At 41.5% G+C, this 25,220-nt stretch overlaps 1 protein-coding gene across 2 annotated transcripts in view; it reads right to left on the reverse strand.

Annotated features, from left to right (window-relative positions):
- Positions 1 to 1,058: 1,058 nt before the first annotated feature.
- Positions 1,059 to 25,220, reverse strand: part of LOC142164630 (uncharacterized) — a 42,811-nt gene continuing 18,649 nt past the window's right edge. For both annotated transcript variants that reach the window (XR_012695456.1, XR_012695451.1), the window contains one exon: positions 1,059 to 1,334. The gene's annotated coding sequence lies outside the window, so the exon portion shown is untranslated. The remainder of the gene's footprint in view (positions 1,335 to 25,220) is intronic.

Below are 25,220 nucleotides of genomic sequence, written 5' to 3' on the forward strand. Positions count from 1 at the left end.
GAAAACACATCTCGAACCATGTCACATCAATGCACCCGTGGTTATTGACACATTTTGACTCCATTGAGATTTGGATTTGGGTCACATAAATGTGCACCCGAGTTTAAGAAAGTAATTTATTAAAAGCGCGTCTAAAATGACTAGCGCGTTATTATCTTTGGGGAGGGCCGTGAAATTCACTAAACGGCCCATCCCGAATTCTAAATATTTCATTTTTATTATTAAGGGCCCCGCAATTTATGTATTTTTGTTTGGCGAGGCCCGTCTCATTTTATTATTAAAGGAAAACCTAAAGTAAACTACGATTTTCTATTTAATTTTATTGTCTTTAAATAAATAAAAAAACTTAGTTAATTTATGAACTACTATATTTAAAAGACCTGCGTGTTTTAAAAATGCCCAATTTTGGGGCCTTTGATCAAAGCATCGGGCTAGCAAGCATATTAGTAACCTAAACGGAGGTGGGCTTGTTACCAAATTTGAATGATCCATACAATTGGGCAATGGTATAGCCCAGACTGCTCATATTAACTTAAACGATCCTGAATGAAGTTTCTAAGCCACTAGTTTAATACCAATTCACTAATTCATTACCTGATATAATTAAAACGAACTAATAATGCACTGAAAGCAGGTAAGCAATTCGCAAAATGATTTTGTGTTTCCAAAACCTGCAATTGACACTCCAACTCTGTTTTTAACTAACGGATCAACCAACGTCTTATGCCACTACCATACTAACATCTAGTTCGACATGATTGCTATTACCAATTTGATTAACAGCCATTAACGCGAGCACAATATCACAAGTTCTAAAATAGAATTCTAACTCCAGTTATTTTCTAGCTTTAAGTGTTTAAACTGAACAAACACACTAAACTAACTATAGCTAATGCCTACAGTCAATGCTTTACCCAATTCCAATACTATTTACATTTTTAAACTTTCCTTTTTCTTTCAATTGATGTAGTACTTTCCTAAATTAGCAATTGGCATAAAAAACTAATATTCATAACTAGTCGAACATAATCCAACGATCCAATAATCTAATAGCCACAGTCCAGATTAATTTAACAGTCCAACAAGCTCATTTTTAACTACAGGAATCAGTTACCAGATGCTAACATATTTCAGTATGAACTATATTAAAAAAAATCTCTCATACAATTCCATTTCAGTCCACTTACTACATACTAACAGGGATCTACCTATCATCAGTGACTGGAGAATTTAAATACACAAACCATATAGAAACCAAAGCAGAATTTCAACTCTTCACGTATATTCAAACTTCATGTTGTCAGCTTACAAATGTCAAAGTTACAGCTGTGTACCTGGAAGTTGAAGTATAAACCAAGAAAAATGAGGGGGTCAGTCAAACAGCAACAGTAACAGCAAATGACCAATCCAGCAGGGTTCAACAACGACAATAGGAGAATTTTCAGAAAATGAATGACACCAGAGAACCCAAGAATCAACCCAGCAATCAATAAACTAAAGCAGATAACCAATCAACTCAGTCGAACAAACCAGACTCAACTTGAAATCATATTCTTGGACCTTTCAACCCTCAGTTACTGAACAATACCCAGAAAACTTAAGCTATTTTAATCCTAGATGAACCAGAATCAGAAAATTTCCTCAATGGAACAGTAATATTTTTTTTTAGAATTTCTTGTCTGCTTCTCTTCCTCTATCTTTTACTCTCTCTTTTCAGATTGCCCTTTTTTCAATTCCCCCTTAACTCTGTCCTAAGTCCCTCCACTTATACCCAAACACTAACCTTGCCAGCTCTCAAGAGCATTTAAGCAGAATTTTAAAACTAATTCTGCCCATGATCTTCTTTAGTACTCTACTAGAGTATCTTTTTTCCCATTATCCCTTGTCTTTTCCTTATTTAATGTTCAAACAGGCATGGGCAACATATTTTAATCAATCCCTTTTAAGCCTTCCCCTACCATTATGTTTTGTTTCCCATTAGCACTTAAACAAATGCATTAATTTAATGTTACCTTAGCACTTACTGGACAGAACACTTAAACCAACCACTTTTAAACTTTTAAGTCCCAAATTATCCCCTTAAACCCCTGTGATTACTATCCTACCCCAATAACTTTAAACCTGTATGAAACCTCAGCTATAGCCAATTTAAGCCTATCAATTGACTAATTAGATACATGAAACTAACTCCCAATCAACAATATTAGGACAATTCAACAAAGGTTAGATTCATATCAGAACAAGCTTAGCAGAACAAACAAGTAGATTCGAATCATTAAACTTAATCATCAATTGAACTCAAATCAAATCCAACAGCATTTCAACCAAGATGGGGATTCAATGATTCAGGACAATAGTCAGAATGGACTATTAAGGTCAAGAAATTGATTCATACAAATGCATGAGAGTAAGCTATCTATATTGGGAACAAATATAACTCTAAATTAACCTCGAACAAAATGCTGGAACAACAAGTATACTGGCTATGAGCCCTGAGGCTGAAAACACAAAGGTCGGAAGATAAAACAACAACCAATAACTTGAGGAGAACAACTGAATTACGGACATAAATGGGTTAATCGACGAAACTATTTATAACATATGTTAATCAAAAGAAGGAAACTGGACCAAGAAAAAGGTCCGAAAGAGGAGGAAGAACTACTTGACAAAAATGACGAATTAATCAGTCAAAATAAAACAAACAACAAAAGAAAAATGAAAACAAAAGAAATACCTCGAAATTTCAGAAACCAAATGAACTTCGTTCTCATTGACCTTCGCAATTCCGACTTGAACTTCTGAGGCCAAAAATGGACCTTAATCGAGTGTTCTCGACTGAGAACACTCGACTAAGGTTGATTAACAGCCTCAAAACTCTCCTAATTTTGGACAGGTTCCAGTCTTGGTCCTTTTAGGGTTTATTAGTCGATTTAAGATTTGACTAGTTCTATTGGGATTCGAACAAAAGTAGGGGTGGTTTGGGAACGAGGGGGGTCAGGTGGAGCTAGGGTGTAAACTTGGGGCTGGTTGGGTAGGTTTAGGGTTTTGCTCGAAACTTCGATTGAAGATTCTAAACAAACCGGGATGATTCGAGGTTAAAGGGGTAGGGATTTGTGTTGAGGGTGGTTAGAAGGTTCAGGGGTGTGAATTTCATGGTCACCGGCATCGTTGCCACCGGCTTTCAGGCGAAGGGGTATGAGGGCGGCTAGGGTTTGGTTGGGTCGTTTGGTTCGTCTCTGAAAGAGACGAAGGGTGAAAATGAGGGGGGTGAAGGGGTTTGGGGTGTTTTGACATATTGAAACTAAGTTGATTAATCTGGGCCGTTGGATGATGGGAACCAACGGTCCAGATTAATTTACTTAAGCCAAACGGGGTCGTTTAGTAGTAACGGGGTCGGGGCGGGTATAGGAACAGGTATGGGGAATGGGTCAATACGGGTTAAGGGAGGGGTGACCTGGACCGTTAGATCAAATCATATCAACGGCCCAGATTGGGCATCAGAGAACAACGGGTCTGGGCTAGTTGGGCCAGTTTCAAACGGGTTTGGACGGTTTTCTGATGGGTTTGGACTGGTTTTGTGTTTGGGTTGGGGATTTTTGGCCTAGATCATGTTTCCTCTCTTTTATTAATTCTTTCTTTTATTTTCTTCCTAAATTATTTTCTAAAATTATAAACCAAGTTAACTTATTAAAAATACTAATTATCTCCTAATAGCAATTATCACACCATTAAATACCAACTAAAATAAAATCACACAATTGGAGATTAAATGCTAAAAAAATGCCAAGTACATATTTTTTTGTGATTTTCATTCTCGCAAATCCAAATATTGTTTAATTAATTCCTAATTGTAAAATTAAATCCTAAATGCACATGCAACATATATTTTTGTATTTTTCTTAATTAACGTAAAAATAAACATGCACAGACAAGTACAAATAAATCACAAGCAACACGAAATTATTTTATTTTGAATGTTTGGGAGGAGTTCTTGTAGGTCAATAATCACGTGCTCACAGCTGCCCCTCTTTGTCCAAAAACATGAAGGGTTTTCGTGCAAAGATAAAGTGAGCGGATACGAGCGATTTTTGCCCGTTCGGCTACTTCGTGTGAAGCATTTTTGAAAGATTTGACCGAACCTTTGTTTCAAAGGTTTCCTACATATCCTCGGCTAAAAGGGAATCGGGTCAATGTAGTTCGGGAAGTTTCGGTAGCTGGGACTACCATGAAGCTGTGGTTTTGTTGTTACTGCTATTGCTGCTGTTGCTACCTGCTTACTGACCTCCTTATTACACCATGCTAAAAAAAACAAGAAGCTAGACTAAACTTAGGAATTACAAAACCTTATCTAGATCTTCAGCCGTGCTCGTGTGTCTCTTGTTGCTTTGATGTCTTGTCGACTGGTGTTTCCTCTAACGTTTCTTTCTTTCTATCTTGATTCGTAGTCTTCTCTTGATTGTCGAATTTGAACTGCTTATTTCCTTCTTGTGAGATTTGAATTATTTTTCCTTCGAAGCTTGGATTGCCTTCTTCTGACTGGTGTTGCCTTCCTTCCAACTTCTGAACTTTACTTTATGCTGGGGCTCTTTGTTGCAACCCTCCGCTCTCCGGGCGGGCTCCTGACTTCTACTACGACTTAAAAAGATAATACCTCTATTCTCCAGGCGGGCTCCTGACTTCAATAAACCTTAGAATATAACACCTCCATTCTCCAGGCGGTCTCCTGACTTCAACAACAACTTAAAAATATAACACCTCCATTCTCTAGGCGAGCTCCTGACTTCAACTACAACTTGAAAATATAACACCTCCATTCTCCAGGCGGGCTCCTGACTTCAACAACTTCTTAAAATATAACACATCCATTCTCTAGGCGGGATCCTGACTTCTACTACGACATAAAAAGATAATACCTCCATTCTCCAGGCGGGCTCCTGACTTCAATAAACCGTAAAATATAACACCTCCATTCTCCAGGCGGGCTCCTGACTTCAACATCAACTTAAAAATATAACACCTCCATTCTCCAGGCGGGCTCCTGACTTCAACAACTTCTTAAAATATAACACCTCCATTCTCCAGGCGGGCTCCTGACTTCTACTACGACTTAAAAAGATAATACCTCCATTCTCCAGGCGGGCTCCTGACTTCAATAAACCTTAAAATATAACACCTCCATTCTCCAGGCGGGCTCCTGACTTCAACAACAACTTAAAAATATAACACCTCCATTCTCCAGGCGGGCTCCTAACTTTAACAACTTCTTAAAATATAACACCTCCATTCTCCAGGCGGGCTCCTGACTTTGACTATAACTTAAAGATATAACACCTCCATTCTCCAGGCGGGATTCTGACTTCAACAACTTCTTAAACTATGTTCTATCGCCGTTGTTCCTTCCTACCTCTTGAACCATTTTCCTTATAACTTGAATTATCTTCTTTCAGAACTGCTTCCCTCAAAACTGGTGTTTCATTCCTCTGAGAACTGCTGGGGATAATGCCGGTGTTTCAAAAAAAAATGTTATTTTCCTCCTTCAAAGACTACTTCCCTTAATGCTGGTGTTTTCCTTCCTCTGGAACTACTTCTATTAAGACTTGTGTTATATTCCTCCCGAAATTGCTTTCCTTAAAACTTGTATTGACTTCTTCCGAAAACTGCTCGGGATATCGCTTCCCTCAAAACTTGTGTTAGACTTCCAGAAAATTTTTTAAATGAAAGAAAATTTTCTGCCCCAGTTTGACAATCTTTCTTGTGGCATGTCTTTCCGTCATCAATAACATTTCCGGTCCCTACTTCAAATCAAAGAAAATTTATTGGTTTAAAATGTGGGGGATGTTCCTGCTGGGGATGGTTTTCCCTTTTCTTTTTCCCATGCTCTGCGTTGTTCGATCATCTTGAAACCTGGCTGATAACTTTCGACTTTCTTGATGCTTTTGTATTCACCCACTTCTCAACCGTTGTTTTCCACTTTTACTCCATACTTTCCACGATATCTTAGAGCAATCCATCATTTGGTCTTATAATGACGTCTTTCTTGTCCCGTCACATTATCTTCGGTCTGTCTTATCCCCATTTACCTTGCACCATGTTGGCGACTGGTAGTTGGCTTTGAAAATCCTTCTTAAAAACAAACTACTATAAAAAATCTTTTAACAAAAAGAAATGAAAGATGATGACTTCAAAAGATAAAAAGAAAAATCTTCCTAAAGAATTGTTTGAAGGGAAGAAAAGGAAAAGGACTTATCTGAATGGTATAACTGATCTCAATGACCATGTCGTGCATTTCGGATTAATCAACCCAATCTATTATATCACTCAATATTTTTGATGGCCTTACTTTGCATTTCAAAAGGTCCCGCAACCCAACTCTTTTGCCGAATCAACATTTTTGTTCTGCTTGATGCCTCGACGGATCATTTCTGTCAACCTTACCTCGTTTGTCCACTTTCAATTCCTCGTCACCTTATAGTGCCCTTCGAGGGGTTTTCACTAATAAAACTCTCTCATTTCTCTCAACTCTCATCGCCTTATGGTTCCTGTAAAGGTTTTCACCGATAAAACTCTCTCATTTTATTTCTCTCAACTTTCATCGCCTTATGGTGCCAGTGAAGGTTTTCACCAATAAGACTCTCTCATTTTCATTATTTTCCCTGCTTGGACCGGAGTATTACCCTGATATGAATCACTTTTGTTTGTTCGACTTGTCATCTCTCGAAAAACTTATCAGAAGGTCTTTCTTTGGACCGTAATGTGGGCTTTTGGATGGGATTAGAAAGAAATGGTATCAAAGGCTCAAAATAATTTGACATGGGTTTAAGATTACAACTTTTGGAATCACATTTCTTATTACAAATAAAACCTCTACCCCAGTTTCTTGTTTGGGGATCTTCCAACTTTTATTTTACTATGGACGAGCCGTAAAGCTGCCTACGTACCCTTAACAGGGATCAGGTCAAACGTAGTTCACAACTGAATTTCCTTCTTGTTATATTTTTCACTTCTTTTCTTTTCTCTTTTTCTTTTCTTTCTTTTCTCTCTTTTTCGTTATTGATTCCAAAAGAGGGGTATGAAAGAAATAAATATGGCTCAAAAAGGGGAACAAAGGGTAAAGTGTTTAGATAGTAGAACAAATTGCCTTCGTCATTTCAATCTTCGAAATAATGCCAAATACAAACAATCAACAATTATACCAAAGAAATCATACATAATATCTTTTTACTGCATCAGAATTGATAGTCGTGTCTATGCATTTTCCTTCGATATCTGTTAAACATAAGGCACCATTGGACAATACTCTGGTTACAATGAATGGCCCTTGCCAATTCGGGGCGAACTTGCCTTTTGCCTCAGCCTGATGTGGAAGGATGCGTTTCAGCACTTGCTAGCCCACTTCAAACTTCCAGGGACGCACCTTTTTGTTGTATGCTCTTGCCATTCTTTTTTGATACAACTGGCCATGACACACAACTGCCAATCTTTTTTCATCAATCAAGTTCAACTGCTCTAGGCGGGTTTTGACCCACTCATCATCATCAATCTCAGCCTCAGCGACAATCCGAAGGGACGGGATTTCAACTTCCGTAGGTATTACAGGTTCAGTTCCATATACCAACAAATAAGGAGTTGCCCCTACTGAAGTACGGACAGTAGTGCGATAACCCAGCAATGCAAATGGTAATTTTTCATGCCATTGCATAGAACCTTCTACCATTTTTCGAAGTATCTTCTTTACGTTTTTATTGGCTGCCTCGACTTCTTCATTCATCTTGGGACGATATGGGGTGGAATTGCGGTGTGTAATCTTAAACTGTTGACATACCTCTTTCATCAAATTGTTTTTAAGATTAGCACCGTTATCTATGGTGATCACCTTTGGGATTCCAAATCGACAGATGATATTTGAGTGAACAAAATCGACCACTGCTTTCTTTGTCACAGACTTGAAAGTTTTGGCCTCAACCCAGTTGGTGAAATAATCAATGGATACCAGAATGAACCTATGCCCGTTGGATACTGCTGGCTCAATGGGTCCAATGATATCCATGCCCCAAGCGACGAAGGGCCATGGCGCTGACATTGTGTGTAATTCCGATGGCGGAGAATGAATCAAATCTCTGTGTATCTGGCACTGATGACATTTGCACACAAAACTAATACAATCTCGCTCCATGGTGAGCCAATAATAACCTGCTCGGAGAATTTTCTTTGCCAATACATATCCGCTCATATGTGGTCCGCAGACTCCTGAATGTACTTCGAACATGACAGACGTAGCTTGTCTAGCGTCTATGCATCTTAATAATCCCAGGTCTGGTGTTCTTTTGTAAAAAACTCCTCTACTCAAGAAAAATCTGCTTGCCAACCGTCGAATTGTTCTCTTTTGATCCCTCGTTGCTTGCACTAGGTATATTCCTATTCTGATGTATTCTTTGATATCATGGAACCACGGTCCGCCATCCAATTCCTCTTCAATCATGTTGTAGTAAGCATGTTGATCTCTTACTTGAATGTGCAAAGGGTCGACATAGGCTTTGTCCAGATGGTGCAGCATTGACGCTAGGGTAGCCAAAGCATCAGTGACCTCATTATGGACCCTTGGAATATGCCTGAACTCCACTGATCTAAACCATTGACAAAGATCATGCAAGCATTGTCGGTATGGTATGAGCTTCAGATCTCGCATTTCCCATTCTCCTTGAATTTGATGTACCAGAAGGTCCGAGTCTCCCAAGACCAAGACTTCCTGGACATCCATGTCTGCAGCTAACCTTAAACCCAAAATGCATGCATCGTACTCAGCCATATTGTTGGTACAATAAAAACGAAGCTGAGCCATAACAGGATAGTGATGCCCTGTTTCAGAAATAAGCACAACTCCTATTCCGACTCCTTTTATGTTAGCAGCCCCGTCAAAGAAAAGTTTCCAGCTTGGTTTTTCGGCCTGTTCGAGTTCATCAATATGCACCACCTCTTCATCAGGAAAATAAGTCCTCAGTGGCTCATACTCTTCATCGACCGGGTTCTCGGCCAAATGATCAGCCAATGCCTGGGCTTTCATCGTAGTTCGAGTCACATAGATTATGTCAAACTCTGTGAGCAGAATCTGCCACTTCGTAAGTCTTCCTGTCGGTATAGGCTTTTGAAAGATATACTTCAATGGATCCAAGCATGAAATGAGGTAAGTAGTGTAGGATGACAAATAATGTTTCAACTTCTGTGCCACCCAAGTTAGGGCGCAACATGTCCTTTCCAGGTGAGTGTACTTAACCTCATAAACCGTGAACTTCTTGCTAAGATAATAGATGGCTTGTTCTTTCCTGCCGGTGACGTCATGCTGCCCCAGTACTCAACCAAATGAATTTTTCAAGACTGACAAGTAAAGAATCAAAGGTCTCCCTGGTTCTGGCGGAACCAGCACAGGTGGGTTTGTCAAGTAACCCTTTATCTTATCAAACGCTTCTTGACACTCATCAGTTCACTTGATCACAACGTCCTTCTTCAACAACTTGAAAATAGGCTCACAAGTTGTTGTGAGCTGAGCAATAAACCTGCTGATGTAGTTCAGCCTTCCTAAAAGGCTCATCACTTCAGTCTTGTTCCTCGGAGGGGGAAATTCTTGTATGGCTTTGATCTTTGATGGGTCCAACTCGATACCTCACCGACTGACTATGAATCCTAACAGTTTTCCAGATGGAACACCAAATGCACACTTGGCGGGGTTAAGTTTGATGTTGTACCTGTGAAGCCTTTGGAAGAATTTCCTCAAATCCTCGACATGGCCAGCCTGGTGTTTTGATTTTATGATCACATCATCTACATATACTTCAATATCCTTGTGTATCATATCATGAAACACAGTAGTCATTGCTCTCATATAAGTTGCCCCAGCATTCTTCAACCCAAATGGCTTTACCCGGTAGCAATAAGTTCCCCATGGCGTGATGAAGGCTGTCTTTTCCGCATCTTCTTCGTCCATTAAAATCTGATGATACCCGACATAGCAATCCACAAAAGATCCAATCTCGCGCTTGGCACAATTGTCAATCAGAATGTGGATATTGGGTAGAGGGAAGTTATCCTTTGGACTTGCTTTGTTGAGATTGTGGTAATCGACGCATACTCTGATCTTTCCATCCTTCTTCGGCACAGGAACGACATTAGCAGACCAAACAGGATATCGGGTGACCCGGATAACATTTGCATCCAACTGTTTGGTAACCTCTTCTTTAATCTTCACACTCATATCAATCTTGAACTTCCTCAACTTTTGCTTGACGGGAGAGAATGCTGGATTAGTAGGCAATTTGTGGACCACTAAATCAGTGCTCAAACCCAGCATGTCGTCATATGACCATGCAAAAACATCTTTGTACTCGATGAGTGCTTTGATTAACTCCTCCCGGATTTTTGGATCGAGGTGGATACTTATTTTAGTCTCTCGGACATTGTCTGTGTCCCCTAAATTAACGGCTTCTGTGTCATTCAGGTTGGGTTTGGGTTTTTCTTCGAAGTGAATTAACTCCTTACTAATCTCTTCGAAGGCTTCATCCTTATCCTCGTATTCTGATTTGTAACCACAATCTACTTCTTGAACTAACATTTCGGAATCAGATTGATTTTTAAGACTAGGTTGAGGATTCCTTATGCATGACATGTCATTAGAACCAGCATAAAAAGAACTATATAGAAAAGAAAAGAAAACAAAAGGAAAACCATCAGGAATGAAGAAAAGGAAATTGTATTTCATTGAATGATAAAAGATAACAAAGTTTGCACACTCAAACAGACTGAAAAGAAAAACAAAAAAAAACGAAATATGGATTACAACCCTGGAATAATCCGTACAGACTTAAAGGAAAATCAAAGGGAACTACCAAGACTCCTTCCGAGTAGGGAGAGGAGTAGCCTTCCAATTATTAAGCTTTGTTTTTGGCCCAACAAACTGCACTTCCGTGTTGCTAGAACCCTCTCCACTTTCCACCATGTTCACATTATTGAACAACTTCTCAAATCTTTCAATCAACTCCTTGTCAGGATTAATCATAGCACTGGGAATTGCTGACACTGGGCGACTCCTCGTACCAGACTGAACAAATGATCTGGAAAGACGTGGGACCAGCTTTGGAAGGACCCAGGTCCTCTGTTTCAATTTCCTGGCTCTTTTTATTTCTGCGGCTGTGGGCTTGAATCCCAGACCGAATGTTCCCAAGTTTCAGGAAGAGACACGGGTTGTATGATGCCTTGCAGATCTGACCCTAAACCCTTTCCTGGTATAAAACCATTCTTCAGCATTTCATATGCTACCATGATTGATGCGGCATTTATCCTCGGGCTTGGGATACACTTCCCTTCTGGAACTTTCTCGACTGACGTTACGTCAGAAACTTGGTAGACCCATGGTCCCTTGTCATCTTCCACTTCAATGAATGGCATAATGGTGTTGCTGTGAGCGCACAAATTATCTTCGCCGTGCACAACTATTTCCTGTCTGTCCCATTGAAACTTGGCCATCTGATGGAGTGTTGATGGTACTGCTTTAGCGGCGTGAATCCACGGTTGCCCTAATAGAAAATTGTAGGAAAAAGCTATATCCAGCACTTGGAATTCCATTGTGAATTCTACTGGACCTATGGTCAGTTCCAACATTATGTCCCCGACTGAGTCTTTGCCTCCACCGTCAAATCCCCGCACACAGATACTATTCTTATGAATCCTCTCCTCTTCTACTTTCAGCTTGCTTAAAGTGGAGAGAGGACAGATGTTTGCACTTGAACCATTGTCAACCAATACCCAGGTAACCACGGCGTCCTCGCATTTCAATATTAGGTAAAGGGCTTTGTTATGCTCAGTACCCTCTACCGGCAATTCATCATCGGAAAAAGTGACTCTGTTTATTTCAAAAATCTTGTTGGCTATCTTTTTTAGATGGTTTACCGAGATCTTGTCGGGAACATGAGCCTCATTCAAGATTCTCATCAGGGATTGGCGGTGTTCACCTGAATGGATTAGCAACCAGAGTAATGAGATCTGAGCGGGCATTTTCCTCAACTGCTCTACAACAGAATAGTCATGCACTTTCATTTTCCTCAAAAATTCCTCTGCCTCTTCTTTAGTTACCGCTTTATTTACCGGCGTTGGATTATCTTTAGCTCTTCTTAACTCCTCGGGAGTAAAACACCTTCCTGAGCGAGTCAAACCTTGCGCTTTACAAACTTCTTCTTTGACTTCTTTCCCCTTGTAAATCACCGTCACCCGTTCATAATTCCAAGGAACAGCCTTGATGTTGATTACTGGAAGCTGAGTTACTGGTTTTATAATAACAGGCTCTGTGCGAGCACCCTTCACGACCACAACAGGTTTACTTACGACCCTTGGCACTACCACTTTAACTTTCTCTGGTTTTACTGCAACAATGCTTGACGACCCTCTCTCGGCTACCACCGCTGGCTTATCATCTACCCCTCTCAACTGGACCACTGATTCCCCACTGGTTACCTTTTCCTTTGAGCTAGTTTCGCTGGAACGAATCATCATTACCGTCTGTGAGGGATTCCTGGGCTCCCCCTCTTTGTGTATCAACTCAATCATATGTGTCTCATGGTAAGCTGGCAGTGGATTCTGATTGATATTTGGTGCTTCTGGAGCTTGAACCTCGATCCGATGAGTATTAATAAGCTCTTGCACAACTGTTTTTAGTTTCCAACACTTCTCTGTATCATGCCCAGGGACCCCTGAACAGTACTCACAACTCACCGAGTGGTCAAGATTTCTAGGGGGAGGATTTGGCATTTTAGGCTCAATTGGATTCAACATGCCCAACTACCTCAATCTGTGGAAAAGACTGGTATATGATTCCCCCAGTGGAGTGAAAGTCTTTTGCTTATGTGACCTCTCATTCTTGAGGGCTAGGTTTGGTCGGAAACCTATCCTAGGGGGGGATTTCTGTAGGCCCTTAGGGGTGGATATGTGTTTTGTGGAGCTGGGTATGTATTTTGTGGAGCCGGCGTACGCCATTGTGCGTGTGTCGGGGTTTGGGTATAGGCTTGTGCATGATGGACGGAAAAATGGGGATCTGGCGGTGGGTAGTAATGTTGTGAAGGGCTATATGGAGTATGGGGTAATTTTGGTGGTAGGGTCGTGGTTGGCTATAGTAGGGTGACGGGCCTCTAGATCCGAACCAGGCTCCGGACTCAACAGTCGTGACATATTCTTTCTTCTTCTTCCCAAGTACACCCACAGTGCCGCTTTGGATGGCTTGGGTGGTTGCCTTGATCGCTGAATAGCTCATGATTTTGTTGGACTTAAGCCCCTCCTCGACCATGCCTCCCATTTTTACAACCTCATTGAAATATTTGCCAATTCCGGACACCAGATGACCAAAGTAGGTCGGATCCAAAGCCTGCAAAAAGTAATCAACCATCTCGCTCTCTTTCATTGGGGGATCTACCCTTGATGCTGCTCCCTCCACCGGAAACCATATTCTCTAAAGCTTTCACTGTGCTTCTTTTCCAGTTTGGTCAGGGACAGTCGGTCCGGAATGATCTCAAGATTATATTGAAAGTGACAAGTGAATGCTTGGGCCAAATCGTCCCATGTGTACCACCTGCTATGATCTTTTCTGGTGTACCATTCTAACGCCGATCCACTTAAACTTTGGTTGATATACGCCATCAGTAATTCATCTCTTCCGCCTGCTCCCCTCATCTTGCTACAAAAACCTCTCAGATGAGCCACCGGATCGCCGTGTCCGTTGTACAAGTTGAATTTGGGAATTTTGAACCCTACCGGTAGTTGTACATTTGGGAACAAACACAGGTCTTTGTAAGCTACACTCACCTGACCTCCTAACCCTCTCATATCCCTGAAGGATTGTTCTATGCTTTTCATTTTTCTGAACATCTCTTCCTGTTCAGGATTTCTGGCCGGTTTTTCTGCTTTCCCCGGTAGGTCAGAATGTGGATCATGTGGATAGGCTTCAGGTGCTTTGAAGGTAAGCTCCGGGGGATAATACTAGTTGTCCTGCGCTTGGAACACAGGTTCACTCGGGGATTTATGGAGTGCAGTTGGTGGAGATGCCACAAAGACAGGGGTGATTGGCGGAGGAGGATATGGAATTGATTTTGGTGGTGGAGCTTATGGCGTATGAGAAGTAGTGCCATGGTAGTGTTGATAAATGGGAAAACCTGGATCGATGGCGGGATGATCGTGAGACTGAGCTAATGGTGGGGTAAAAGCAGGGTTAGCAGGGTAAGCTGGCGGTGATTGCCCTTTGGACCAGGCTTGGTACATTTCGCCCATCTGTTGCTTAAGCTTGAGCATCTCCTCTTTCATTTTATAGACGTCCAACTCCTCTACCTCAACCTTAGTGTCGACATCTGGGATTGACATGAATTCTGGTATTGGTCCCTTTGATCTGGTTTAGTAATGATAATGTGTCAGTATCCTTTAAATACTAACTACTTGAATTCTCTGGAAATCAATAAACTTGTTAGTTTTTAGAGTTTAACACATATGTAATTACACGTTGGGATGCAATGCACCTAGGCAATTAACCATTTCTATCATGCATTAGTTTCGGTTGCGTGCGTCATTCCGGCCTCTCACAATTGTGCCCCTTCTTTTAAGCTTCCTTTATTCTCTCCTTCTTTATTTATTTTTCATTTTCCCCTTTTCTTTTTTAGTGGTGGTCGAATCCTATAGAGATTGCCTACGTATCATGTCCCCGCATAAATCAGATCGTGTGTAGTTCTGTCCTATAAGTGCGAAAAGCAAAGAGACAATTTTTTTGGAAATTTTCAATTTTTCATTAATAAACATTCTCTTACAAACCAGACGCTTTGGAAAGAAAAATAACAGACTCGAAACCAAACCAGGTACGAACCCAATAACTTCTGACAAACTCTGATGCGAAAGAAAAAATTGACTCTAACAGACAACAGACTCTAAGGAACAAGAAAATGTAGATTCGAACTATGAACACATTAAAGTTTTAAATTTGGGTGCCCGCGGGGCGTCATTCGGCCTCGCCGCGGGCTTAGGTGTAAGGCCCCTTTCCAGCTGTTCCAATTCATACCTGATTTGTTTCACAAATATCATCACCGCCGAGAAGAAAGTAGTGCGGGTCATGTTTTCACACACCCGACATTTCCTGGTAATAGCATGAGCAATAGTCAAAATCTTGTCCCAAGTTCGGTCTTTCTCTAGGAGTAGGCGTTCTATGTGATCCCCTTTAGCCTTCAAAACCCGAGAATCCTGCAGATGTTGTTTCTGTAACTGCTGTATTTCATCTTCCATTGATGCCATTAGATTATAACCGTGTTTACTTTCGGTTTCAAAAGCCTTGGCTTGTTTAGCCGCCTTGCTCTCTAGGGTGGTCACCTTCCTTTTTAGACTGGCAATAGTCTTTTCATAATCTTTCCTTGCCTGCTGTAAGTACTGTGTGCGCTCTTTTGTTCTTTTTACCCATGGTGCCTGGAGTGGTGCTATGGTTCCCTCAGATTGCTTCAAATCATTCCAGCACTCACTGATTTCTTTTTTCAACCCTTTTATTAACCGCTCATCCGATCGATTCCTTTGTTGGTTGTCAGCATCTATCCTCATTTGTCGGATTTGGGCTTTCAGCGCCTCATTTTCTTAGGCCAATTTGTTCTTTTCTCCCTGATCGGCGTCAACTTGCAGATTATTTTTGAATTCCAGGTTTTTAATCTGTTGCTTCAACTTGCCTATTTCTGCCATGTAACTCTCTTCTTTAGCCAACCAATCCCACTGTTCTTGCGACGCCTTGACGAACTCATGGAGATGGGGTCTTTTTGCCGGTCTCCCAAACTCGATTTCTCTCCTAAACCAAGCAAGGTATCCCGGCAAAACCTCACCCTTGGACCGATCACGTACATATGTATTTGCTATTAAGTATTGACACTCGCTCCAAATTTGTCGGACTGTTGCTTCATGAAACTGTCCGTTGGGCCCGATCTCGACTACTTGGATACTAAGATCTTCATCTTTTGGAACTATTTGGCATCTCCCCAGCTGCCTCAATACTCGATACGGGGCATAGGGCTGAATACTCCTGAGTCCCATCAAAAGGAAATGGGGTCCAGTGGCTGGCATATATATGATTTCATCCACAGGCAACCATCCAAATGTCCATTCTATTTGGCTCACAGTGACAGAACGGAAGCGCACTGTCCACTCTGTGGCCCCTTCTGGTAAGCTGATTCCGTCAACCCTCGTAGGAAATCCCTCTATGCACGTTTTCTTCGTCGACACATAACTCATAAATTGAGGACGACGACATAGGTGTTCAATCATCCACATCTGCAGCAATGCGTTGCACCCCTCGAAAAAGTCTCCCCCGGCTTTGCAGGCTGTGAGAGCGTGGAAGATTTCAGCTATTATCATGGGTGTGAGGGTACTATTGGCCTGAGTAAGTAAAGTGCTGACAACCCCAGATACTCGTATGTCAATGTTCCCATCTTTTCTAGGAAACACTAGGAGTCCCAAATCGGTGACTTGGGACACCATAAACTATCTCAAGTGGAGACTCTGAATTTTAAATAAAATAATCTCATTTCAATTGTCACTTAAATTGGTCAAAACTCTCTTATACTTTTCCGGAGAGGGGTAAAAAGTAGGTGTGACATCTCTGGCGACTCTGCTGGGGAGAGAACCCCGAATTTCTGGTTCAGGGTTCAAGAATTTGAGCTTAGAATAATTGTTATATTTGGCTTTATTTATTATCTGGTTTATTCACATGTTTGGGTTTAATGTGCTAAATGTGGCTTTTTACCGCTTTGATATTATCTGAACTATATATATAAACTGTTATGAAACCCTTCTTCTTTCTGAGTCTTCTGAATTTATGGTGCACACGTGCGCATGGCCCACTTTTCTGTTAGAAGTCATACCAAGTAGAACGAGGTTGGGCCAAGTAACTAGGCCGGGTAGACTTTCGTGCTCCCGGTATGTTGCCCCCACTTTGGCTCAAGATGTTCGCTTGGGTAAGCCAGGTCTAGAGCAGTATACCCCAGGTTTTACACTTAGAATAACTTAGCTTCATGCTGGATCCCTAGTAGGAACGTTTGTTTGCATCACGTGCACTTGACTTCGGAGACTCAACACAGGGGTTGGGTCTGTCTAGGACAGGTGTACCCGAAATGAAAAGACCATCCTGATGCATCTTATTTGCTACTTGTGCATTCATTTGTTTCGGATTTGTGTGTTGACCAGCTTATAGGAAAAAGTTAGAAAAGGAAAATGAATGTGAGAACCGAGAAAAAAAATTTCTGTTTTCGAAAAATAATTTCCAAAATATTTTGAAATTCTGTCAAAATTTTGAAAAAAAAGGAAATGTTGTAAAATAGTTTTATTATGACGAACTACGTAAGTTTGATTCTCGTCGGATGTGAGATACGTAGGCAACCCGGATGTGAGATACGTAGGCAACCCACATCGGGCCCAACTATATTTTAAAAAAAATATATAAAAAAATAAATAAATAGATAATAAATAATTAAAAATGTGGGTACATAAATGTCATTGTGTTGTCATAAGTAAGGCGATGTCATTCTTGTCCAAAATATGCTGAATATCCTCAAAAGGGCGCTGGAAGGCTGTTTTTGCAAGAACCTTTGGTCGTTTTTTTTCAAAAAAAGAAAAATTGTCGGTTAGCAAACACAGCCTTTAAACCTTCTTCATCGAAGTGTTTTTTATATATATGAAGTTTTTTTGATTTTTTTTAAAATGAGTCTTGATTTTGGGTTTTTAAAATTAACATCGCTCACAGGTACAAAATGAGCACCATCCAAAACCCACCGTTCAGAAATGCCGATGAGTTTCTATTTCAGCTTCAGATGTGGTGGCATGAGTTAGGAGGAGATGGTCAGAAATGGGTCATTAAGTATTTGGGAGCTCTCACAGATATTATGAAAGTTAAACCGCACAATGATTTGATTACGGCACTAGTGACTTTTTGGGACCCTGTTCACAATGTCTTTCGCTTCTCTAATTTCGAGCTTACTCCCACATTAGAAGAAATAGCTGGATATTCCGGTTTTGATGGAGATTTGAGAAACCAGAATCTTATATTCCCAAAGGCTCCCTCAGTACACCGATTCTTTGGTCTTCTGAATATCAGTAATCAAATCAGAAAAAGCAACGTTGTCAAAGGGTGTTATTCTTTCAACTTCCTATATTCAAGGTTCGGAAAGCCGGATGGATTTGAAATTCATGAAAAGGGCCTTACCAACAAACAAAACAAGGACACCTGGCAGATTCACCGACGCTTCGCTTTCATGGTGGCTTTTCTGGGAATCATGGTCTTCCCAAACAAAGAGCGGACGATTGATATTCGCATAGCCAGAGTCATACAAGTCCTCATCACCAAGGAACATCACACTCTTGCCCCAATCATTCTCTCAGAAATTTATCGGGCGTTGACTTTGTGTAAATCCGGGGCAAAATTCTTCGAAGGTTGCAATATTTTGTTGCAAATGTGGTTGACTGAACATCTGTGACACCACCCCAAGTTCATGCAGTATGGTCCAAGCAAGGACAATTTCATCGAGAGTTATGAAGAAAGAATAAAAGATTATAAATCTCCAGAAGGGGTGGAAGCCTGGATATCCCATTTAAGATCTTTAATGGCAAGTCAAATTGAGTGGACTTTGCGATGGCTCCCGGTAAGAGAAGTGATACACATGTCAACCTTAAAGAGTTATTTGCTATTGTTGGGTTTAAGAAGCGTCCAGCCGTATGCACCACAGAGAGTTCTAAGACAGCTAGGGAGATACCAAGTGGTGCTTGATGATGAAGATTTGAGTGTTCAAGTGATTGAACTACACCCCGAAGCCACTCTCCCTGAGGCTTTAATCCAGCGGATTTGGAATGGTTGTCGATACCTGAAAAATGATACCCAAGTTCCAGATCCTGCGAAAGGCGAGATAAATCCGGTTTATGCTAGGTGGTTTGAGAAACGATCCCTTGTGGATGATGCACCAGAACCTGATCCTAGAAGGCCCATAAAAAGACCGCATGCTCAAGCCTTTGATGACAAAATCCAAGAACGGTTGGCTTGGGGTGAAAAGAAAAAGGGGTACAAAGCAACTATTCATGCCTTAGAAGAAAGCCTGAGGAACCTTAATTTGGAGAAAGACCTACAGGCACAAGAAGCAGAAGGTGAAAAAAAGAGTCTGATTAGCGAGAATAAAACTCTTCGCGCTCAGTTTCAACAGATAAAGAAAGCCTCTGAAGCGCCAGTGAGAAGTTGGAAAGATCAGAAAATCATTGCCAATCTGATAGAAAAAATGCAAGATTATGACTCCATCTTGACAAAGACTGAAAAGGCGTTAGACAAAGCTAAGGAAAAAATCATACATTTAAATGAGGAGGCCAAATCTAGTAAGGAACGCCAAGTAATGAGATTCGAAGAAGAAATGGTTCAATTCAAGAGAGAGAAGGACCATTGGATACATTCAGAAGCTCAACTCCATGCACAGTTGGAAGAAATGAGAAGGTACAATAGAGAACATCAGCACATAGATATCGATAGGGAGAGAGCACAGGCAAGACTCGATCAGGACAGACTTCGAGCTCAATTGGAGTCAGCTTTAGATCGCGAAGACCACATAAGAGATATAGCCACCACTCGCAAACAACGATTGCAAAACCAAGACCAAAATCTCCAAGATTTCAGAGCACAGTTATGTAAACTGCCAAGGGATGGATTATGAAAGGTTTCTAGAGCATGCACCTACTTTTTCCCGTCATATTGCAATGGAGTTAGAAAGAATGTACCATACACTAGGAGGTCAGCCAGGTCAAGCCCCACCGTGAGCAGATGTTCCAGTGATTGAAAGCAAAAGATTGTGGAGTAGAGCGTAGTCACAGTTGTTGGAACTTTTCATATAATAGTCATGTTTTAGTTTGAGTCCGTGTCGAGTCTTTTAAACCATTTTCTTAAAGTGTTGTCCAAATTTAATGTCATTTCTGTCTTTGTATTGTTTCATTTGTTAAAAATAAATAAGAGTATTAATAATTGTTTCCACTAGAACTACGCTCGGTCTGATTCATGCGGGGTCATGATACGTAGGCAATCTTCATAAGATTCGACCACTACCAAAAGAAAAGAATAAAAGGGGAGGGAAATAAAAGATAGGCATGATTGACAATAAAAGGGAAAGGTCAGGAAAAGCTGGGATGACACAAGCAACCAAGCAAATACATGATAGAAAATGGTTAATTACCTAGGTGCATTGCATCCCAACGTGTAATTGCAAATGTGTTAAACTCTAAAAACTAACAAGTTTGTTGTTTTCCAGAAAATTCAAGCAGTTAGTTTATTTAGAGGATACTGGCACATTATCATTACCAAACCAGATCAAAAGGACCAATACCAGAAATTATGTCTATCCCGGATGTCGACACTAGTGTTGAGGTAGAGGAGTTGGACGTCAATAAAATGAAAGAGGAGATGCTCAAACTTAAGCAGCAGATGGCCGAAATGTACCAGGCCTGGTCTAAAGGGAAATCACCGCCGTCTTACCCAGCCAACCCGGCTTTTACCATACCAGTAGCTCAGTCTTAGGATCATCTCGCCACCGATCCAGGTTTTCCTATTTATCAACACTACCATGGCACTACTTCTCATATGCCACAAGCTCCACTACCAAAATCAATTCCATACCCCCTTCCGCCAGTCACCCCTGTCTTTGTGGCATCTCCACCAGCTGCACTCTATAGATCCTCGAGTGAGCCTATGTTCCAAGCTCAGGACAACCAGTACTACCCCCGGAGCCCACCTTCAAAGCTCCCGAAACCTACCCCTATAATCCACGTTCTGATCTCCTGAGAGAAGCCGAGAGACCAGCCAAAGATCCCAAACATGAAGAGATGTTCAGAAAAATAAAAGGGAAAGAACAATCCTTCGGGGATATGAGAGGGCTAGGAGGTCAGGTAAGTGTAGCTTACAAAGACCTGTGTTTATTCCCAAATGTACAACTACCGGCAGGGTTCAAAATTCCCAAATTTGATCTATACAATTGGCACGGTGATCCAGTAGCACACTTGAGAGGTTTATGCAGTAAGATGAGGGGAGCCGGAGGGAAAGATGAATTGTTGATAGCTTACTTCAGTCAGAGTTTGAGAGGATCATCATTGGAATGGTACACCCGCCAAGATCACGGAAGATGGTACACATGGGATGATCTAACACAAGTATTCGCTTGTCACTTTCAGTATAATCTTGAGATCATTCCAGACCGACTGTCCTTGACTAAATTGGAGAAGAAGCACAGTGAAAGCTTTAGAGAATATGGTTTCCGGTGGAGGGAGCAAGCAGCAAGGGTAGATCCCCCAATGAAAGAGAGCGAGATGGTTGATTACTTTTTGTAGGCTTTGGAGCCGACTTACTTTAGTCATTTGGTGTCCGCAATTGGCAAGTCTTTTAATGAGGTAGTAAAAATGGGAGGCATGGTCGAGGAGGGGCTTAAGTCCAACAATATCATGAGTTATTCAGTAATCAAGGCAACCACCTAGTCCATTCAAAACGACACTGGGGTGTACTTGGAAAAAAGAAGAAAGAAGATGTCGCGACAGTTGAGTCCGGAGCCTGGTTCGGATCTAGAAGCCCATCACCCTACTATAGCCCCAAGAGCCTACAGAAATCCCCCCCCCCCCCGGGACGGGTTTCCGACCAAACCAAGCCTTCAAGAATGAGAGGTTACAGAAGCAGAAGACTTTCACTCCACTGGGGGAATCATATACCAGTCTTTTCCACAGGTTAAGGCAGTTGGGCATGTTGAATCCAATTGAGCCTAAAATGCCAAATCCCCCTTCTAGAAATCTTGACCACTCAGTGAGTTGTTAGTACTGTTTAGGGGCCCCGGGACATGATATAGAGAAGTGTTAGAAACTGAAAATAGTTGTGCAAGAGCTTATTGATACTCATCGGATCGAGGTTCAGGCCCCAGAAGAACCAAATATCAATCAGAATCCATTGCCAGCTCATCATGACACCCATATGATTGAGTTGATACATAAAGGAGGGGAGCCCAAGAAGCCCTCACAGACGGTAATTATGATCCGTTCCAGCGAAACCAGCTCAAAGGAAGAGGTAACTAGTGGGAAATCAGTGGTCCAGTTAAAAGGGGTAGACAATAAGCCAGTTGTGGTAGCCGAGAAAGGGTCATCAAGCATTGTTGCAGTGAAACCAGAGAAAGCTAAAGTGGTAGTGCCAGGGGTTGCAAGTAAAACTGTTGTGGTCGTAAAGGATGCTCGCACAGAGACTGTTATTATAAAACCAGTAACTCAGCTTCCAGTGATCAACAGCAAGGCTGTTCCTTGGAATTATGAATGGGTAACAGTGATTTACAAAGGGAAACAAATCAAAGAAGAAGTTTGTGAAGCACAAGGTTTGACTCGCTCAGGAAGGTATTTCACTCCCGAGGAGTTGGGAAGAGCTAAAGATAATCCAACGCCGGTAAAGAAAGATGTAACTAAAGAAGAGGCAGAGGAATTTTTGAGGAAAATGAAAGTGTATGACTATTCTGTTGTAGAGCAGTTGAGGAAAATGCCCGCTCAGATCTCATTGCCAATCCATTCAGATGAGCACCATCAGTCGCTGATGAAAATCTTGAATGAGGCCCATGTCCCCGACAAGATCTTTGTAAACCATCTGGAAAAGATAGCCAACAAGATTTTAGAAATAAACGGAGTCACTTTTTCCGATGATGAATTGCCCGTAGAGGGTACTGAGCATAACAAAGCCCTTTACCTTACAATAAAATGTGAGGATTCTGTGGTTACCCGGGTATTGATTGATAATGGTTCAAGTGCGAACATCTGTCCTCTCTCCACTTTAAGCAAGCTGAAAGTAGAAGATGGGAGAATCCATAAGAACAGTATCTGTGTGCGGGGATTTGACGGCAGAGGCAAAGACTCAGTCGGGGACATAATGTTGGAGTTGACTATAGGTCCAGTAGAGTTCACAATGGAATTCCAAGTGCTGGATATAGCTGTTTCCTACAATTTGCTATTAGGGTGACCGTGGATTCATGCCGCTAAAGCAGTACCATCAACACTCCATCAGATGGTCAAGTTTGAATGGGACAGACAGGAAATAGTTGTGCACGGCGAAGATAATTTGTGCGCTCACAGCAACACCATTGTGCCATTCATTGAAGTGGAAGATGACAAGGGACCATGGGTCTACCAAGTTTCTGACGCAATGTCAGTCGAGAAAGTTCCAGAAGGGAAGTGTATCCCAAATCCGAAGATAACCGCTGCATCAGTCATGGTAGCGTATGAAATGCTGAAGAATGGTTTTGTACCAGGAAAGGGTTTGGGATCAGCTCTGCAAGGCATCATACAGCCCGTGTCTCTTCCTGAAAACTTGGGAACAATTGGTCTGGGATTCAAGCCCACAGCCGCAGACATAAAAAGAGCCAGGAAATTGAAACAGAGGACATGGGTCCTTCCAAAGCCGGTCCCACGTCTTTCCAGATCATTTGTCAAGTTCGGTACGAGGAGTCGCCCAGTAACAGCAATTCCCAATTCTATGATTAATCCTGACGAGGAGTTAATTGAAAGATTTGAAAAGTTGTTTGACGGTGTGAACATGGTGGAAAGTGGTGAAGGTCCTAGCAACGCAGAAATTCAATTCGTTGGGCCAGAAGCAAAGCTTAATAATTGGAAAGTCAATTCTCTCCCCACTCGAAAGGAGTCTTGGTAGTTTATTTTGATTTTCCTTCAGATTATCTGGATCATTCCAGGGTTGTAATCCAGATTTTTATCTTTCAGTCTGTGTGAAGTGTGCAAACCTTGTTATCTTTCATCATTCAAGGAAATGAAATTTCCCCTTCTTTATCATTCCTGATAGGTTTTTCTTTTGTTTTTCTTTTCTATACAGTTCTTTTTACGTTGGCTCTAGTGATATGGCATGCATAAGGAATCCTCAGCCCAGTCTTAAAAATCAACCTGATTTCGAAATAATAGTTCAAGAAGTAGATTGTGATTACAAATCAGAATACGATGATGAGGATGAAGCCTTCGAAGAGATTAGTAAGGAGTTAATTCACTTCGAAGAAAAACCCAAACCCAGCCTGAATGATACAGAAGTCGTCAATTTAGGGGACACAGACAATGTCCGAGAGACTAAAATAAGTGTCCACCTCGAGCCAGAGATCCGGGAAGAGTTAATCAAAGCACTCATCGAGTACAAAGATGTTTTTGCATGGTCATATGACGACATGCCGGGTTTGAGCACTGATTTAGTGGTCCACAAATTGCCTACTGATCCAACATTCCCTCCCGTCAAGAAAAAGTTGAGGAAATTCAAAACTGATATGAGTGTGAAGATTAAAGAAGAAATTACCAAGCAGTTAGATGCAAAGGTTATTCGGGTCACTCGATATCCTGTTTGGTTGGCTAATGTCGTGCCTGTACCGAAAAAGGACGGCAAGATCAGAGTATGCATCGATTACCGCAATCTCAACAAAGCAAGTCTGAAGGATAACTTCCCACTACCCAATATCCACATTTTGATCGATAATTGTGCCAAGCATGAGATAGGATCTTTTGTGGATTGCTATGCCGGGTATCATCAGATTTTAATGGATGAAGAAGATGTAGAAAAGACAGATTTCATCACGCCATGGGGGACTTATTGCTATAGGGTAATGTCATTTGGTTAGAAGAACGCAGGGGCAACTTACATGAGGGCCATGACTACTGTGTTCTATCCGGAAAGCTATTGGGATTCATAGTCAGCCGACGAGGCATCGAGTTGGACCCATCAAAGATCAAAGTCATACAAGAATTGCCACCTCTAAGGAACAAGACTGAAGTGATGAGTCTGTTAGGAAGGTTGAACTACATCAGCAGGTTTGTTGCTCAGCTCACGACAACTTGTGAGCCTATTTTCAAGTTGCTGAAGAAGGACGATGCGGTCAAGTGGACTGATGAGTGTCAAGAAGCATTCGACGAGATAAAGGGGTACTTGTCTAACCCTGTTGTGCTGGTACCACCAGAACCAGGGAGACCTTTGATTCTTTATTTAATTGTCCTGGAAAATTCATTTGGTTGTGTACTGGGGCAGCATGACGTCACGGCAGGAAAGAACAGGTCATCTACTACCTTAGCAAGAAGTTCACGGCTTATGCGGTTAAGTACACTCACCTAGAAAGGACATGTTGTGCCCTAACTTAGGTGGCACAGAAATT

Source organism: Nicotiana tabacum, chromosome 10, assembly GCF_000715075.1.
Source record: "Nicotiana tabacum cultivar K326 chromosome 10, ASM71507v2, whole genome shotgun sequence".
In the NCBI taxonomy this organism is placed as follows: Eukaryota; Viridiplantae; Streptophyta; class Magnoliopsida; order Solanales; family Solanaceae; genus Nicotiana; species Nicotiana tabacum.